This window comes from Echinops telfairi, unplaced genomic scaffold, assembly GCF_000313985.2.
Source record: "Echinops telfairi isolate 266 unplaced genomic scaffold, ASM31398v2 ScPeMD7_7427;HRSCAF=8465, whole genome shotgun sequence".
In the NCBI taxonomy this organism is placed as follows: domain Eukaryota; kingdom Metazoa; phylum Chordata; class Mammalia; order Afrosoricida; family Tenrecidae; genus Echinops; species Echinops telfairi.
Genome location: NW_022111327.1, coordinates 10,365,867 through 10,380,182, shown reverse-complemented (window position 1 = coordinate 10,380,182; position 14,316 = coordinate 10,365,867). Strand labels below are relative to the sequence as shown.

The window sequence follows — 14,316 nt, the reverse complement described above, 5'->3', positions numbered from 1 at the left end:
GATGGATTAGGAGCACATTATGCTGATTGAAGTTAGCCAAACATAAAAGGACAGATATTGTATGAGACAATTGTTATTTAAAAAAATAAAGGGCTTTCATACCAAAGAAACAGACTTTGGTGAGGAAGGCGAGGAAACAATCTAGAGGATAGACAGGTGGTAACATAGATGAAGGGAAAGATAATATACAAGAGAGAGCTGGAGGGAAAGCCAAGAGAAGGAAATGGAGCAAGCCATTGGGAGGTTTAATAAGTTGTTCAAGTTGTTGAATGCAAAAATGATGGTCTGATATATAAACCCCCTCCTAATTCACACTTAAAAGCTGAGGAGTAGAAACAGATAGTGTGTTAGATTACACCCAAAATGTGATACTTGACAACCTCTGATATAAACAAACATAAATAAATAAAACAAACCGGAATCTCTGTGAGATAAATCAAATAACAGGAATAAGTCTTAATTTATATACAAAGTCAATATTCTTCGATGTCTTGTGTAAAGCAATCTGATATACAAATAGGTTACAATAGTTTGATCTCCATCAATTAGAAAGTTGAGTCATAATTTTAAACACAAAACCACCAGTTTCTATCAAGTTGATTCCATCTCATGGTGACCCCATGTGTGTCAGAAGCCCTAAGAAACATTTCTACTCTCCCAAATAGGGTCCCTATCACTCCGAATATACTTAATGGCAGTGAATTTTTTAGTATGTTGACCATTATTTCTAGAATCTAAGCATAATGTAGGGTCTTATGGAGTCCTGACTTTGAATAGTGATTATATTTTTGTTGAGTAATAAATCTACATATTTTTGCAAAAATGATGCTTAATTTTCTTCTTAAGAAGTAGGGAAGATAGTTTATTATGTTTGATATATTTTTATACACTAAGTGTTATTACTTGCCAGGTACTTAGAAACATTAGCACATTTCATTCTTACAGAAGAAGAAACAAAGGCATATATAGAACAAATAATATGCCCAACTTCACACAGCTCAGTAGCAAAGTATTGATTTGAATTCAGGTTTCTCTAATAACAATGGTCAGAGAGGAAAATATTGGAGGCAAGGACAGTGAATAGGTTAAGGTAGTAGAGGCAAATACTGCTTTATACACAATCCTGTAGTGAAAAGTAGATGTACGAATAGATGCTCAGGCTAAATAGGTTGGGCATATAGCCCAAATATATACATTTATATTTATATTTATGATAACTTCTTAGACAAAAACAACCACCTTAAGAAATGAGTCCCTGGGCCTTGTGGTTCAGGTCCTGGGGAAACCAAGGTCAGTTTGTTATAACATTGTCCACAAAGACAATGCTCTACATCCTACTTGGTGAGTAGTGATTGAAATTTTAAAAGCTGGCGAGTAGCCATATAAGGTGAAACTATTGGTCTTGTTCTGTCTGGAGTAAAGAAGAGTGATGAAAATTGAAGGCACGTGGAAACAATTAGTCTGATATCCTAATGCACCATAGGCCATCAGTCCGCATGACCCAGAGACCAGAAGAATTATATGTTACCCACTACTCTGCAAAAGATGACGTTCGAAGTTCCTGGAGAAAAATGTGGACCAAAACTCATAAAAGAGACTGAAATACTATCTGGATAGAAACTGGTGTAACCCCTGAGACTATATCCCTTAATCACCCTTTAAGAATTGTACTTATCCCATACAAGTCTGTAAAAGGAACAATAACACTAGTGAGGTAAGCACACCTTACAATAATCAACCAGTAAAGTTCAAAAGGGAAGCATTTACCCAAGGACAAGACTCAAAAGGGTTAGGAAAGGAGGAGGAATAGAAGCAGGAAGCACAGAGAATAAGTGGGGTAAGTGATGTGATGTTCTGGGAATTTCATGTAATAAGATAAAAAAAAAGGTGCACGAATTGTTGAATGGAAAACTGAACTGCTCTGTAAACATTCACTCAATTCACAATATGAACGTTTCAAAAGAAGAAGATGATGCTGGGAGCTACTTCCCGGAAATAGAATGACTGCAGATACCTTGTAAAAGATAAAGTAATGGAAGACACAAAGAAAATAGTGATGATAAACTAAAGATCTATTAAGATAATTTTACTTTCTGCAGAAAACACACAGTTTGTCTCAAGAAGGACCGAGCTTCTATCACCAGCAAAACCAATCACAGCAAATCACAGAGGAGAGACAAATAGTTATTGGCTTTTTGATTGTGTACTTCTTTTCTTTACAATCCATTTATCAGTTTTAGAGCGTACTGCTGCCAGGTGCACCCTTTCAAATTGCTCTCACAGTTAAAAAACAATTGCTATATAGCAGAGTTCAATTGTCTGCCACATCCCCCAACCCACCAAGTGTATATTGACAACTTAAACAGAAATGATTTAATTTAGGTAAACTCAGCTAAACTGAAACTTTTATTAAAAACCACATCAATACACTCAGCTTACCAAGGCAGAAAAAAAAAGCACGAGAATATAATTAAAACACCCAGTTGCAAAACTGGTGTTACAGAACTGGAACATCGACCCAAAGATCAGGAAAAAGACGAGTCCCATGAATCTAGCAGGTATCACACTTAATCAAGAACCATGATAACAGGGGGAAGGGTTGTTTGATACAGTGAAAAAGACATCAAATGAACAAACAAACAAAACTTACTACCATTGAGGAAAATTCAACTCTGAGTAACCCTGTAGGATTGAGGAAATGTTCCTCTGTGGGTTTCTGAGACTGTAAATCTTTGCAGGAGTAAAAAATGTCATGTGTTTCCCATGGAGATGCTAATGGTTTGGAACTACCGACCTTGTGATTAGTAGCCCAACGCATCACTTACTCCAGGAAAAAGACATAAATACACAAAATTACTTGCAGTGGTTATCTCTGGAAGGTTTAGGAGAGGGAGAAAGAGATTGCCATTTTAATTCTTTATACTTTTGAAAAGCATAAATATAAAACTTTTTTGAGAGTTATTTTAAAGTGCAATAAATAAAATGAGAAGGGTGTGCAGGAGAAATTAACTATCTGTGTAAATTCCTTGGGTGATCTATCGAACCTAGCATAGCTTAAATTTCATCCATCGTAAAATAGAAATTTTCGGAAATAATTTGCATATTTCTTCCATCAGTTAGCACTTATTGAAGATATTCTCTTTGGTGTTGTGAATAATCAGAGTTGATGGAGGACTCCAATGAAAGGATTTGGGTAATGTGTCTAGCACAGAGGAAGGACTCAATGACTGTCATTACTTTCCTTCCATTTCTCTTTTAGAAAGACAACACCGGTCTCAGCACTGGAGATTATTGAATGCAGAGCCGGCTTCTGGGCAGAGTCTAGCTGTGTGAAATCAATAGCACCAGGTTGGCTGGAGGAGAGGATTCCTGAGAGGCAAAGGGAAGTCACCAGAGCACATATACAGTAAGCACATCTATTCTCACAGCATTCTTACAGATTGGTATGCAAGCCTGAGTCTCCTTTTGATAGTTGAGAACTTGTCTTTTGGAATAGATTAACCTTTATTTCATCCCATCATAACGTATCTAGGCTTTTGAAGTATCTAATTTATTTGACCAAATCGTAGTTATATATGTGTAATTTTACAGATGAGGTGATAGTACCAAGTGAAAGTTTAATATTACAGAGGAGTACAAAGGTCTCTAAAACGTTAAAGAAAAAAACCCCCACACATTTTCTTCAAGGTTGATCTCATGGGAAATGTTCTTCAGGAAGGAGGGAGGGTTGTGCAAATAGAAGTAAACTCATAAGCAATCGATTTATTTAAAAAAAAAATAAGGTTGTTATGAGGAATCAACTGAAATGATTCCTTTAATGTGTCTGGCCCAGAATAATTGTGTCTGGCACACTGATTATTGTTAAACTGTCAGATTCAGTCCACTAAATCTGGTCATTTCATCAATTAACTTATGTTTCTGAAGGAAAGACTATTAGAAACATTTTTTGCAATCTCAGAGAAGCACGTGCTTGTGACTATTTTTCTTAAAAATAATTAACCCAATCACCTATAGACAATTACAATGAGATTCTATTAATCCCATTTTGCAGGGTATTGGAGCTAGAAATCTATGAGTGTAGAGTGATGTAATATATGGATCCGATATGGGATACAGGTAAATATTGTTGAGAAGTAAACTTTTAAGTGAACAATATTTCAGAAGGCCCAAAGTCTTTTCTTTTTTTTTTTTTCACTGTGCAACCCGCTTCAGAGCCTTAAAGCCACCGGGTAAAGCCAGGCAATTGTTTAGGGTGACAGTTTGCTTTGGCATGGGACACTGCGAGAGCCCCATGGGATCAGATCTGCCACAAATTCAAACCCATGCACCCAAAGTCTTAAAGAGAAATGAAATATTCTTACTATAGTTATCAAACTTTGATTAATAATGTTCTACTCAAATCAGAATACCTTAGTTTTCTGTCCCCATTATTCTGGTTCTATGAAAAATTACATTAACTAGTCATAAAATCTTGGACAACACATGAACTTGGGTTCCTCACTTATAAAACGAAAATAGTTCTCACTCGTCTAATTTATAGTGTGTTTGATGGAGTTTAAATGAGATAATTATGTTAATAGATTTGGAAGAGTGCAAAATACATTACAAAGGAGTACCCTTTAATTTCCCTTTATTTCTTTAAATCAAGACTTTTTTATGATTTTAGCATATATTACAATATATATCATAGACACGCATATATATATATATATATGTATGTATATATATATCCAAGCAGTATAGTATAAATATCATTGTACTTTCTCAAAACATTTAAAAACATGGTTTATAAATCATCCAGTGAAATTTCTTGAATTGCTTATCTGTGTCTATTTTGGGCTTCATTCATTGATTCACACTGATACAACGACAAGTTTCTGTAGTTATTTATTTGTTAAAGATAGTTAATGTGGCTTGTTTTAGATAATAAATCTTTTTGGTAAAGACATGCAAAATGTGCTTCATTAAATGACAAGTTCTGAAAAGTCACCTTGAGCTACTGTTATATGACAAAGCTAAAATTTTTTCAAGCATTTTTTATGGTAGAATTTCACATATACTACACATATTCTTCATTTAGGTAATTTCTACTATAATGAAAAGTATATTCTAGTAATGATATAAACTTTTTGCTTTTAACATAGACATGCTTTCAATACGTAATTCACACTCAAACATTAGGAACAAGTGTTTTTAGGAAACTAGATGTATCAACATAGTCTGTTTTTGTTTTGTATTATGTTTAATTCTAGGATGGTGTTTGCAGAAAAAGCTTAGCATCAATTTCTCTTACAAATTCAATTGTGTTGCCCCAAAATTTGTGTTGTAGGTCCTAACGTCTTTGTCCATGGTTTTGATTCCATTTGGGAATGGACCGTCTTTGCTAATGATGTAAGATTAATGTAGGGTTTATCTTGAATCAATCTCTTTTGACATATAAACTAGCTTAAATGCAAGCTAGAAACAGAGATAGGGAACCAGAAATGCCAAGCAACATGAAGATCTCCTAGGAGAAGGAGCTAAAAAAGAGCATAGGAAATTCTTCCAAAGAAGACAGTGAACGCATTGTCCTAGTGCCAGCACCTACCATGAATTTGGACTTCTACCCTCCTAAACTGTGAGAAAATTATTTGATACATCTTGAAACTACCCACTTGTCTTATCTCTGTTGTAGCAGCACTAGGTAACTAAGACAATCTCTTAGGATTCTTTATTCTCATTAACCCGGGGGCATTGGGAGATGTACATGCAATTTAAATTACTTGGTAAAAATGTACATGCCTTTCTTCTTTCATGCTATTAATCTTTGTATTATTTTTAACCAAAAAAAAGCCAAATTTCTGTGGTTGAGAGCAGCAAATTTTTATCATGACTTTTAAGTGAGTTGCAGTTAATGGTAAATCCCTTTTAAGCATGGGGTTGTTCCCTAACATAGAGGGAGGTGAGCCTTGAGAACAGACGGAGTGAGGAGAATTGCCTACATTTTTTCATGGTAAAACATGAGGTTCCTATTTTACCTAAGACTTTATCCATTCTACAACTAAGATTTTGTTTTTACTCTCTCAAATTTCCCTTAGTCTTCTAGAAGATACTGAATCCTGTTTTTCAGAACGATGTGACCATTTGATATCTCCTGAACTATTATGCAAATATAATCTACCAAACATAGAATCTTTGTATATTTAATACATACTTAAACATCTTCACAAAGAACCAGTTTAAGACTACTAAGCTTTCACATATTCAAAATTGGCATCATAGACACTTTGCCAAATTAGGCTGAAGTACGCAAATTAAAAACCACAAAAGAACAAGGCTGAAAGCAGAGATAATATCACAACTCCTCATTTATTTTACAGATGGCAAACTGCATCTAAGAGGTTCATCGACTTGCCAAGGTCACAGTCTACATCATTTCTTAAAACTGAAGATGTATCCTGTGATAGTAGAACATTTTGTAATGTAATACATGGCATGCTAATGACTGCTATTGCAGTTACACATGATGTATTTTTCTCTTTCATTTTCATTTTATAAAATATAAAAATAATCACAAGTATCTGTTCATTGTCAGAACACCCAGTCTACTGCTTTCGATCATAAGCATGAAATTGCATCCTTTTGATGTTTTGCTTTTCATGGCTGCAAAATGCAATTTCATTCAATGTCATGGATTCATTTGTCAGCAAGCATTTGAAACAATATTCTTGAAACTATAAGATAAGCATGAACTGGGAATGGAATTACAAAGTAGTAGATGCATTTCTCACTGCCACTGAAGAATTTGAATCTAGTGATAGAGAGAAGCGCATAGAAGCAATGATTTCAAAATAACGAAAAGTTGTATATCAACCTGTGCACACGATCATGCAGACTGATTGATGCGAGGGCTGAGAAAATGGAGAATAATGATGGGACCTGTGTAATATGGGGTTAATTAGGTAGTTTCCTGGAAGAGGTTAGATTTTAGCAAGATTATTAACGTAATGAAACGTTGACATTGAGCAATGAAGAGCACTCTCTTTAGAGAAATGACAACAGTGAAAATGTGGGGCTGAGAAAAGATGCCTGGGAAGGGAGAAAGGACATCTGTTCGGCGGTAACAGAGAACCCCTACCTGGAGCATAACAGCCTAAGAGAGTGCGTACTTGAGATTCATATGGAGGAGTGGTTTCTATGAAAGCTTAATTACAGGCTGAAGGATTTACATTTTATATAGTATGTACCAGGGCTTACCTCATGCCAAACATCGTGTTAATAACTACAAGCTTTGTCTAACTTAACCCTTATAACAATGCTATTAGAGAAGTTTTAATATAGTCCTCTACTCTGAATATAAGGAATCTCAAAGGAAATAAAGGACATCCTTCAATTCACACAGCTAGCAAGAGATAGAGACAAGCACCCAGACCCAAGCCTTCTGCCTCCAGACCCCTACAGAAAATTATCACATAGTTCTGTATAAGATGTTGATCAAGAGAAGAATATCGGGCAAATTATTGATAAGATATTGTCCTGGGAGTTTTGTGAAACCTAAACATAAAATAAAATTCATAATTTCAAACTATGTTGATCAATAATTAGTCACAATCATTTCTAAGCTACATGCAACTTTTCCTCTTAATGTATAAGGTGTAAATGAATGTTCTAGTGTGAGAGAAGCAAAATGAACATTTAAAGCTACCTGTTTGCTATTTCCAGCTGTGTTGAACAATGAAAACAATAAGCAAATTTCATTCTCTCCCTTGACAGCTTCTGTTGTCCTTTAATCTGATGAAGGAAGTCTAGCATTTGATGGAATTTCATTTGTGTATTTGTTCATGTATCTATTTAATTTTCATAGGAAGTCAAATACTAACTTGATAATTCATTTCCCTGTTTGGAGGTCTAGAAATATTATATATAAGTTAAAATAGGTCTTTTTTTCAGCATTTGCATGCTTCAAAAACCACAACTCTCAATGTTCAGTTAATTTCTACCTCAAAGAAGAATTGTAGATTAGGGCCAAATGAAGTTTACTTTTAATGTAACACATAGTGACGTTCACAACAGTTAGTGGAATGGTTATATGAGATGCATTTTTAAATCCTAAAAGCTTATGTGGATTACCATTGCTTGTGGCCACTGAATACATTTATATTGAGTGCTCACAATGAACTAGGTGATTTTGTTTAATTGGTTTGCTTTTCTCCACATAGATACTCAAGATATGCTAGCTTTTGTAAGATTATAGAAAAAGATAGGCTAGAAAATTGTATTTCTAGGCTCTCAGGTCCTAGACAATCTGGCTCCATTTATTTGAAATACCATATAAACTGCCACCAATTCTTCATTATCTGAACTCATTTTGGTGTTTTAGTAGTCAACTCCCTTTCCCCTGAGAGATTGATCCACAGTAAACATAAACTTTGCCCCTAGGCCTCAGGTGCCTCATTTGTCAAAGGAACTGTGTGAAGGGTCTTACAGATAGCTCCTCTGACTCTCTAAGAGAGTAGCACAACGGCTAAGGAGCCGCCAACATTCTCTAATCTATAAATGTCAATAGGATTGTATTACATTCTCAGTAGTCATTCTTCTAACTAACACATACAGTAACCATCTCCATCTACTTTGGGGTGAACAATGCAATGCACAAGTTGGAGGAAGCTCCCAAAGAAGGCAGTTTGAAGTTATTTTCTCAGAAGATTATATTGTTATCCCCACTGAAATTGTGACACAGAGAACCAATAAAGTGACAAAGAAAATTAGCATCTATTAAATTAATGTTTAGCCTAGTCTTAAAAACCAATCCAGGAAGGAAATTTCCATATTCTCTTCAGTAATCTCCTTGACAAATTGACCAAAAAGAGTGCCAAATATTTAGTCTTACTTGATACTGACTAAATTTTAGCCCGTTAAATTGTTACCTGTCTTCAATATCCTTACAGTACCTCATGTGCTTAAGTTAGCTATTTAGACCTATTTTTAGATGATGATCAAAGCTGTTGTTCAGAGAAAGACTTGGCTGACCTGGTATACTCAGAGATTTTGCAGGAGAACGCGAAAGGAGTCTGTAATGTTTGCCGGTACTAGAATTGACTGATCTAGTTCATTTCATTCCTGTCAACATGGAGTTTTTAAAAAATATCCATAGCATACAGGATATAACTGAAACAGATTAAACAGCCATTTAAAATTCTAGCACACGGAGGAACATTTTTAAGCTGTTCATTTTCCATGGTCTGGCTAGTTTCCGGAATTGGATTATCAAAGCAATGAGATCATTGTCCAGTTTTCTACTTTTATCTAGCTAAAATTGAATCTGAGCCATTTACATTTTTCAAAACTCTCTAACATAAATTAAATGTTCTTTTTATATGCATACATTTGTTTACATCAAATCATCATAAACTATTCAAGGATATAGGCAAATTACATGTATGCCATACAAATATAAACGTTTATTTCTAGAGCAGGGCTCTCCAGCTATCTTTATTAATGTTTGATTTTTTAAAATATTAGTCAAACCCTGGAGGTTTTACATTTCTTTTATATGTTTCTTTCCACACTTAAATATTAGAGGAGATACTTTTTAAAAAATCATTTTATTGGGGGCTCGTACAATTCTTATCACAATCCATACATACATCCATTGTGTCAAGCACAAATGTACATTTACTGCCATCATCATTCTCAAAACATTTGCCTTCTACTTGAGCCCTTAATATCGGCTCCTCACTTTCACCCTCCCTCCCTACTCCCCCTCCCTCATGAACCCTTCATAATTCATAAATTATTATTTTTTGTCATATGTTTCACTGTCCGACATCTCCCCCCGCCCTCTTCTCTGCTGTCAATCCCCAAGGAAGGAGGCTATACGCAGATTCTTGTAATTGGTTCCCCCTTTCTACCCCACATTCCCTCCACCCTCCAGGCATCGCCCCTCTCACCACTGGTCCTGAAGGAGTCATCTGTCCTGGATTCCCTGTGTTCCCAGTTCCTATCTGTACCAATGTACATCCTCTGGTCTAGCAGATGTGTAACGTAGAATTGGGATCATGACAGTGGCAGGGAGGAAGCATTTAAGAACTAGAGGAAAGTTATATGTTTCATCATTGCTACCCTGCACCCTGACTGTCTCATCTCCTCCCCACAACCCTTCAGTAAAGGGGTATCCAGTGAGCCTTTGAGTCTCCACTCTGCACTCATCCTTATTTACAATGATATGATTTTTTGTTCTTTGATGCTTCGACAGCTCGTGGTCACACAGGGTGGTGTGCTTCTTCCATGTGGACTTTGTTGCTTCCTAGCTAGATGGCCGCTTGTTTACCTTCAAGCTATAGGAGATACTTCTGACCATAGCATTGAGCTCCAAAATGAAATTGGTAAGCATTAGAATATAAATTTACTCAGAATTATTACTCTACATGAAATGAGCTTGAAGTACATGTAAAGAGATTGTCTACCACTCATTGTGATCTAAGCTTCATAGGCTTATTTTATATTTTAATTGATGTAATATTTTAAAATCAAGAAATATCACTTTTAAGAATCCACATTTCTGATTCCTCTTAAAAACTAAAAAATAAATAAAACAATTAGATCTACATCGCAGTGTGATCACAATCAAGGTTATATATATATATATATATATATATATATATACACACACACACAAACGTACACACACATATTCTCCTAAACAACTTTGTTTCTAAGGTTCACATCATGGCCCTTTGTCCTTACGTAATTCCATGTCTTTTTCCTAAAAAATGAGCATATTATTTTACATAGCTGTACAACTCCAATAAATCTAGCATTGGTAAAATATGTCCATCTAGTCTACTGAATGTATTTCAACGTTATCTATGGATTCCAAGTTGTCTGTTATTGAATTTTTTTTCTCAAAAACAGGTCCTAGTTTATATCAATCAGATATTGTACAAAGATTGCATCAAAAAGTATTGCCACCAGGGTTACAGTTCCTACACACAGGTTTATTCCAAATCAAACATGTTGAATCATGTCTCTGTGATCACTGGATGTGTGTAAACAAGTTCTCGTAGTGATAGACTTGTCTTGATCTCGTTAAGGTGGTTTCAAAAAATATCCAAGTCCAACAGTTGCTTCCAAGGTAATGTGCAGAGCCAGTTAAAGTCAGGTCAGAGAAAGTTCGGGAGGTTATTTTGTTGTTTGGATTATTTTCTCTTCATGGTGTGATTTTGATAGAGTTTTTCAAAGAACACAGGGCAATCAAAAGGGATTATTTTGAAGAAGTTTGAAGAACAGTGAAAATAGCATTGGTGAGGAAAAAACAACAACAGCAAACTTGTGCTTAAGAATCTTTTTCCATCGTGACAAGAATGGTCTCTGCCATTCACCGTAATCTCCTAGGGTAGCAAGGTCTGTCCTATCACAATGTCTTTCGTAAACCTTACTCCACCCAGCATACTGTGGTCTTGCCCTTGGAGAGTTATGTTTGTTCCCCAAATTCAAAGAACATTGAAAAGGCTCATGACTGGAGTCCTTTAAGGATGCCAAAACTGTTGTGTTTGCATGATGCAAACCAAAGTGCACAGAAGTCTTCTTTGGGGAAGAGTTGGACAGATGGAAACACTGCCTTTCAAGGGCAATAGACATAGAGGATGTGTTGAGAAACAATAGCTTCACATTTTTATGAAGGTGTCTATGATTTTATAGAAATATCTTTTACTTACCATGGTACAGTCTCTACTACCATTTTTTAAATACAGCATTCCTCATTTTTAATTTTTCTGGACATGATAAATTTCAGGTTATATATTCCCAGTTAATATACCACATGCTGTGTTTTTCTGATGGATTGCATACAGAAGAGACCCTAAAACTCACAAAACCTACTACCATTGAGTCCATTCTAATTCATGCTGACCCTATATGGGGCTACTGAGACTGCATCTTTAAGGGAGCAGACAACCTCATCTCACTCCCAAAGAGATTCTGGGGGGTTTGAATCACTAACCTTGTGCTTAGCAGCCCCATTCCTAATGCACTGCCCCACAGTAACTCCTTAGAGGTAGCTAGACATTATAAAGTGAACCAGTAAACAATAGAGAAAGAGGGTAATCAAAGACATAAGCAGAAACTCAAAAAATTGTTATGATTTTGTTATTGAAAAGTCTGGTCCATGAGAATTTTACAATCTGTTCTCCATTTACCTCCTTTTATTTATTTATTTATTTTTAAACACTTTATTGGGGGGCTCATACAACTCTTTTAAAAAAAATAATTTTATTGGGGGCACGTAAACTCTTATAACAATCCATCCATCCATCCATTGCATCAGGCACATTCATCTATTTGTTGCCACCATCATTCTCAAAACATTTGCTTTCTACTTGAGCCCTTGGTAACTGCTCCTCATTTTTCCCTGCCCTTCCCACTCCATCCATGAACCCTTGATAATTTATAAATTATTATTATTTTGTCATGTCTTACTTTGTCCAACGTCTCCCTTCACCCACTTTTTTGTTGTCCATCCCCCAGAGAGGAAGTTATCTGTAGATCCTTGTAATTGGTTCCCCCTTTCTATACCACCTTCCCTCCACCCTTCCAGTACCTCCACTCTCACCACTGGTCCTTAAAGGATCATCTGTCCTGGATTCCCTGTGTTCCAGTTGCTATCTGTACCAGTGTACACCCTCTGGTCTAGCCAGATTTGTAAGTTAGAAATCATTTAGGAATCATTAGGAAGCATGTAAGAACTAGAGGAAAGTTGTATGTTTCATCATTGCTACACAGCACCCTGACTGGCTCGTCTCCTCCTCAAGACCCTTCTGTAAGGGGATGTCCAGTTGCCTACAGATGGGCTTTGGGTCCCCACTGCACACTACCCCTCATTCACAATGACATGATGTTTTGTTCTTTGAAGCCTGGTACCTGATCCCTTTCACACCTCGTGATCACACAGGCTTGTGTGCTTCTTCCATGTGGGTTTTGTTGCTTCTGAGCTAGATGGCCGCTTGTTTACCTTCAAGCCTTTAGGACCCAAGACACTATATCTTTTGATAGCCGGGCACCATCAGCCTTCTTCACCACTTTTGCTTATGCACCCATTTGTCTTCAGCAATCATGTCAGGAAGGTGAGCATCATGGAGTGCCAATTTAATCGAAAAAAGTGTTTTTGTGTTGAGGGAGTACTTGAGTAAAAGCCCAATGTCCACCTGCTACATTAGTATTAACCTATAAATATATGCACTTAGATCTATTTCCTCATAATCACATATAAATATATTTGCATATGTACATGCCTGTATTTAGACCTCTATAAATTCCCTTTGCCTCCTAGTTCTTTCCTCTATTTCCTTTTCCTTTCCTCTTGTCCCACTCTCATGCTCAGCCTTCACTTGGGTTTCAGTAATTCCTCTCAGTTACATTGCTCTTGATCAAGCCCTACCAGGCCTCTTAAACGCTCCTTGCCACTGATTTTGGATCACTTGTTGTTCTCTAGTCCCTGGGTTTGTTAACACCACTTCCTTTTTTCCACCTCCCCCTCTCCCCTGTCCCCCCAGAACAATCGGTCCCATTGTTTTCTCCTCCGGATTGTTTATCCAACCTATGTTTTCTAGATAGACCTGCAGAGATAATAATATGGACAAAAACAAGACAGAGCAAAACAAAACAACAACAACATAAACAATGGGGGGAAAAGTAAAGCCTGTAAATAGTTCAAGGTCTGTTTGTAGACCTTTAGGAGTGTTTTCCAGTCGAGACTTATGGGGTGCCATGCTCTGGCCCCAAAGTCTATTTTTGGTACTCCCTCAATACTTCCTTGCTCTGCTCTCCTTGCTGTTCTGGTGCACGCCCTTAGTGTTTTGCCTCAGTGTGGTGGGATCAGATTGGATGAAATTCCCACATTGTGTCTCCAGTGTTGTCCCCTGCAGGGCTATTGGTCAGTGGGGGATGTTGCGTCTCATAGTCTCTCTGTGCATTGGCTGCTCTGAGCTGGGATACCATCTTCAAGGCTTGGTGGGCCAGGATATACTCCACTCTCTTTTCCTTCCCCTTAATTTGCTCCCATGTGCTCTGGTCAGACATGTCTATCTCCCTGAGCTGAAGCTTCATTGCTGTCCTCTGAGGTAAATTATTCTGGGGCGTGGGGCGGCTGTCCATGTAGTTGGGATTGGGGCCGGCCCCTCAGACATCTCTGCTGGTTCTCTGCTTCTTGCCAGTATGATGCGTTCACATCTTGGAGCACTGGGTTGAAGTGTGTTCCCTCTTTCCCTGTGGAGATATACACAGTACTCTCCCCTTGCATGGATAGTGCCCTGTTCCCCCGCTACCCATTGCTTTTGCTTT

The 14,316-nt window shown here is 36.9% G+C and overlaps 1 non-coding gene across 1 annotated transcript; it reads right to left on the bottom strand.

Moving 5' to 3' along the window:
• Nucleotides 1-4,192: 4,192 nt before the first annotated feature.
• On the bottom strand, nt 4,193-4,326 carry LOC115872635. The gene has a single exon (XR_004047969.1). It is a non-coding gene; the product is annotated as a small nucleolar RNA SNORA42/SNORA80 family (small nucleolar RNA).
• Between the last annotated feature and the right edge of the window lie 9,990 nt (nt 4,327-14,316).